General features: G+C 38.0%; 1 pseudogene; it reads left to right on the top strand.

The window, feature by feature from the left end:
• Positions 1 to 199: 199 nt before the first annotated feature.
• Positions 200 to 744, top strand: LOC131228850 (ubiquitin-ribosomal protein eL40 fusion protein-like; annotated as a pseudogene).
• The last annotated feature ends 5,665 nt before the right edge of the window (positions 745 to 6,409 follow it).

Genomic DNA, 6,409 nt, shown 5'->3' with positions numbered 1-6,409 from the left:
GGTGATCATCGTGGTAGGGCCAACCTATTTGACAGATTGGATGTCGCAAGCACCTGACATGTTAAAAGATATCTAGTCAATGGATGGCAAAAGGGGACCCATCAAATGCATGGTGATATATATATATATATATATATATATATATATATATATATATATATATATATATATATATATATATATATATATATAAAAGAAGATTAAGATCGTCGTAAAATCCCTAATGGAGAATACCATAACCCTAGAGGTTGAATCCAACGACACCATCGACAATGTCAAAGCCAAGATCCAAGACAAGGAAGGAATTCCACTAGATCAACAATATTGATCTTCACAAGAAAGCAGCTCGAAGACGGCCGTACACACTCACAGACTACAATATCTAAAAAGAATCGACGCTGCATCTTGTGCTGAGGCTCTATGGTGGGATTATCGAACCGTCTTTGATGGCGTTGGCCCGAAAATACAATCAAGATGAAATGATTTGTCAGAAGTATTATGCCCGCATGCATCCTCTAGCTGTGAACTGCAGGAAAAAGAAGTGCAGCCAAAAACAATCAGTTGAGGCCAAAGAAGAAAATCAAGTAAATCCATAGGTGGAGGGTAGGAAGAACAGTGGTAGGTTATGATATTTTCCTTCTGTGGTTGATTTCTTCCTATTAGATAGAAAATTGAGACTAGAATTCCATAATTGGCTGTCAACACTTTTGTTCTTTTGTGACTTAGTTAACCGTTTTGTTCAAATGTGTGTGTGTGTGTGTGTGGGGGGGGGGGGGGGGGGAATGGTTGTATGCGGTTGACCTCATGGGAACTTCCCATGAGGTCGAACTGTATGGGCCTCACCATGATGCGTGTTGAACATCAACATTGCATTTGATGGGTCCCCTTTGAATTACAGAATATCTCAAAAATCAGCCGTATATGGAACTCGGGTCGGCCACACCATTTAAACCCATATGAAGACATTTGTAAAACATATAAAATCACTTAATGAGGCCCACCTGAAATTTGGATGCATCTAAAACTTGGTCTGACCCCTCATCCAAGTGGGACACACATAATGGATGGGCTGGATTTATGAACCACATCTCGGTGGGCCCAACAAATGATTATGAATGTTTTAATGGGAAGGTAACCCCTCTCAACTTTTGTATGTGGTGTGGCCCGCAAAAGTCATGGATTGACCTGATTTTTAAGCCCAAGGCCCACCATGAAATGGTGCATCTTACTGATGGGGTAGATGTTCAACACGCATCATGGTGGGGCCCACACAGCTCGACCTCATGGGAAGTTCTCATGAGGTCGACCGCATAGAACCATTTCCCTATATATATTTGTGTGTGTGTGTGTGTGAACGATGGCACACGTGATGGGAAAAAGAAACTATTTTTTTCCCTAATTTGCATCTCTCTCTTTGCTATGGCGCCACAAAAGTTTTGGTTTATGTCGAAAATTAAGATCTAGGGGTTTCATAGGGTGCAGTATTACATGCACCGGTTAGATTTTGAGCACATAACGCATTTGTGAAGGGGCACATGTGAGCATTCCTCTCTCTCTTTGCATTTTGAAGTCTCTTTTCTTGAATTTATTTAACCATAAAACATATATGCATGCCGTCGATAATATAATGGGTTTACAATATTCATGCATACACATACACGACAATAGTAATAATTCATGCAGACACCCTTATTTATTCGACGACGACGACGATGATGGCATCATTTTTCAATCATAATAATTCATGTGAGCATTCCTCTCTCTCTTTGCATTTCGAAGTCTCTTTTATTGAATTTATTTAACCATAAAATATATATGCGTGTCGTTGATAATACAATGGGTTTACAATATTCATGCATACACATACACCATAATAGTAATAATTCATTCAGACACCCTTATTTATTCAACGACGACGACGATAATGGCATCATTTTTCAATCATAATCCACTTAGATGCCTTATTTATACGACAACGATGATGATGAACATTATTTTTCGATCAGGCTACGACTTTGATGGCGATCGTTTCTTCTTTGGGATATAAGGTCTCACCCACACATGCCTTTCTTTAATCACGAGTTTTGCCTTCTCACAACCTACAAGAATCGTCAGAACTGTAGCTGATGAGTATAATACAAGGCGGGCGAACAATGGCTGAACCCCAGGCGGTGTCTCTTGCATGTACAAGGACTTAATACAATTCCCTCATTAGCTGTATTTGATAAAAACAACATGTTTAGAAATACTTGTTTCTGACATTTGGATCATTCATTTGGCGGGCCACACTACGAGTGTTACATGAAACCAAAATCAGGCCAGAATAGTCATTAGATGACCAGGCCACAAGTTTATGATAAAAACGGGAGGTTAAAATAAGTTCAACAGTATTGGTCATCATCTAACCTGCACTTGTGGCCCTCCTGATAAATGCACCAGCCTGATCATCGTGTCATGTTATGCTAATGATGACGTGGTTTGCTTGATGAGATGTTTGGACCTTCGACATGGTTGTCATGCTAAAAAGTGCTCCCTACAGAAAGAAATATCTATAAAAAAACAAGCATATTTGCAAATGGAGAGGATAAATTACCAACAAATGATCATATATATTTGTTGAATGTGAACTTTCACGTTCATTGCTTTCTCTCATATCACTTGCATAGAATATCTAATCCTTTTAAAAATTGGCCACACCATGATGATCATTAGGAATGAAAATCAAGCCCATCCACTCATCAAGTAGGCCACACCAGTAGATTGAGTGATACCGTCAGATGTGCATTACTTTCATGTTGTGACTCACTCTATGAGTAGACCTTCTGCACCATGTGATCATCACGGCATGACTTACATTTATCATGAATCAGTGTCCTACTTATGTGACACATTGTCTCAAAAAAAAAAGTAAAATTGCTATTATATGTGATTATTTCTCTAATTACCTCTTAAAAAAGGCTCTAATATCTTCTTCAATAAGCGGGTAACCGTGGGAGAAGGTCAAGAACATATTCATATCTTCCTGTGAAGCTTCACCTCTGGGGGCCCAAGGTTAGGCCAAAGGGTTCAAAGCAGATTGCATTTGCGGCTCACTAATGTTTAGGCCACCCAAAACAAGCCCTGGCATTCCTCCTCTAGGACGGTTCAAATTAGATAGAAATTGGGGCAAAGTACTTGTCTCATACCTTGTATAGGCTGTGGAATACCTAACAACAAGTCACGATATCCATGGAGAACTGATGTGGGAGATTTTCTTCGATAGTTCTGAAAAGTCGTTCAAATCCACTGCCCATCATAATCTTAGGCTCTCTAAGAGCAACACCCTACCTACTCGAGCCTTTCGCATGTGGCTGAAACTAACCCTTCATCGGACCCACATTCACTCCCTGCATGCTTGTTCCCTCACCAAAAGTCCCGACACCTCCAATCGACAATGTCTCCTAACCCACATTCACTATTGGCCCAAAAGTAGGCCTAATCTCACTGGCCTCTGGTATCATCGGGCCCACATTCTCAGCTTTTCTCCCTAGGATGTCTTCAAAGATCCTAAAACAAACGTTCTTCAATTAAAAAGAGATACCAATAATCACAACATCATTATTCTCATGTAAGAAGTGGAGTGAAATGGACCGCTCCATAAGGCCCGTGGTGATGAGGATGTTGTTTTGAGCATTGGGAGGGGTCATGTCGGGGAGGAGACAATTGAGGCATGTTTCTGCTTCTTCGATGATCATCTTAACCACTCAATCCGATAACGTTTTTATCTTCGATATGATGTTTAGGAACCGTATTTCTTCCAACCAAAGCCATAACGCAATGACTTACATCGACTGCATGGGGTCGCTTCCCATTTCGAAGACCAAGCGGGTGAAGAGTTCACATTCCATCTTGTGGAAGGCTCGGAGATCTTCAATGGGAATTGAAGACACGGCTACTGCATAGTGCAGGTTTTTTGGAGCGGAGGGTAGATGGGTATTTTGGGTGATTAGTTTTCATTTTTATAAGGATAGTTTTCGAAGGTGGTGACCTTTGGAAGATGACTTTTGGGGTGTAGAAGCACCCCTTGGGGAAGGGACGTGAATGACAGAAGAAGAATGTTTCGCATGGGTTTTTAAGAAGCAACGATTGGGAAATTTGAAGAGGGGTGGGGGAAATTGAGCGAGGCAAACTGTACCAAGCGAGGGCACTTCTTAATCCCACTGTGGGTGGTGAAAATTGAGCGAGGAAAACCGGAAGTTAAGCGAGGCAAACAAGAAGTTAAGCAAGACAAACTGAAAATTGAGCGAGGCAGGCTGGAATTTGAGTAAGGCAAACTAGAAGTTGGGAGAGGTGTATGGGAAGATCAATGGGTGAATGCACTCAGAACATTATAGGCATCTAGGCATCTGTGACTTTAATATGATTTTTATACATGTCATAAATGAATGAGAATGCGTAGCACATGATTTAAGGGTTCTTATGGATGTTGTGCTTAATCCAATAAAAAATATTCCGTTACCCCCTTCTGATAATAATTTTTATGTTTTTTCATATAACTTGGTAAAATTATAACTTGAAAATCTACTAAAAATATCATTTGTTTTTATGTAAATAAATATTATCTAGTTGATGTTGCTTACACTTACATAACTGGGGTTTATGACACTATATCGTAACGTTCAATATTAGTTGAGTGACTTTCACAGTGGTATGTGGCATACCAATAAAGATGATATTTTCAATCACATACATGCAAAGTTATAAAATATACTCGAATGAGCATTCGACGTGTTGAAGGCATGCTTTGTAATTTTAAATCGGATGATACCATATTTTTTCCTAACGCAAAGAGACATAATTATTACATGCATGACAATACATAACTATATCATAAAAGAATTCATTTTCGATACACTTTTCTAATGATATAATAATGAAAATGTTCCTTTGGAGATGAATATCGAATCAAAGAATGATATGCTTGAAGTAGAATGAGTATTTGAAGACTTTGAACAAACTATTATGTCCAATATGTGAGAAAAACTTACCAATATACTTATATATACAAATCATCAATTTTATTTTTTTATATGTTTTTATGGATAATGATATTTTAATTTTCTATCGTGTACTTTAATTTATTTAAATTAAATGGATGTGGACAAATATGCCAAATTAATGAATTTCAAATGTTTTAAATATTTGTTAACAAATAAGTTGTTTCAAATTAAGTATTTAATTTTCAAACTTAAACCACACTTACCAAAGAAATTTTCCAACTACATATTTAGATTTCAAATTCATGCTTCATATTTCAATATTTAGGCTTTAGACTTCATATTTAACTAATAAGGCATGAGAGGGCAGTTATTGTTGTCAAAAAGATGTCTTAAAACTTATTATCCTTAACTAGTCGAAGAAAGTTCGACTCGAATTCTAGCAACAATGTTTCTGAAATTTTCGAGGTCTTCGACTAATCGAATGTTACGCAGATTCTGCATGGACTGCATAAATTTGAGGCGGTTTCAGGGAGGTGCATAAGTGAGGTTTCCTAAACTATAAATAGGAGTCTCTAGGTCTATTATAATGTATTCTAAAGCTTTATAAAGATATTCTAAGGGTGTCACACCCCAAACCCGAAAATCGGATTCACAGGAATCCCGATCGTCGAATCTGGTGCCGACAGCCTCCGTAGTACCCCATTGTCGGCTCCTAGTGTCCATGCACCAGATTCCGATCGTGGGATCCTACAAGGAAAATTTTTTTTATATATATTTAACTCATAATAAGCATAACCACAAGATTATCCAAATCTCAAAGACAACATCATCATCACATATCCACTGATAAAATCGTTCGAGTACAATGCTAAAGGAAAAAAAAATACATCAATTAAAAATCAAGCTCCAGAAGACCGTTGCCCGCTCCAAGCTCAACACTGCTGCAACCTAACATCACCTGCATGCATCTATCGTGCATAAGTTTATGAAAGCTTAGAGGGTGGTGTAAGTGTGTACACAAGATTAGTGCCAAGTATTCAATACAATGCCATCATCATACAATACCGAAAATTCTGGTAATCCATAAACCGTACAATATCAGAATAAGCAGAGATACTGACAAAATCATGAATTATCAAAGTAAGCAAAAATACTGACAAGAGCAGGAATCGTATGATAACAGAGTAAGCAAAAATATGGACAAGTTCATGAGTCAATCAACATAAGAATACGCAATATAAAACAGCTATGCAAATGAGGAGTCATAAATAGCTAAATATCAGATGCCGAGGATACAATGCAATATGTAAATTTTGCTAAATCTGTCTAGGTCATATAAGTATAGAAAACATAACCCAAAATGCCATATGCATGCGAATGTAATATGCGATGCAATGAAATAACCAAGCTGGATTGTGAGGTCGGGATGA

Source organism: Magnolia sinica, chromosome 16, assembly GCF_029962835.1.
Source record: "Magnolia sinica isolate HGM2019 chromosome 16, MsV1, whole genome shotgun sequence".
In the NCBI taxonomy this organism is placed as follows: domain Eukaryota; kingdom Viridiplantae; phylum Streptophyta; class Magnoliopsida; order Magnoliales; family Magnoliaceae; genus Magnolia; species Magnolia sinica.
The sequence above is the reverse complement of the archived record's forward strand: the minus strand, read 5'-3'. Positions and strand labels throughout refer to the sequence as shown.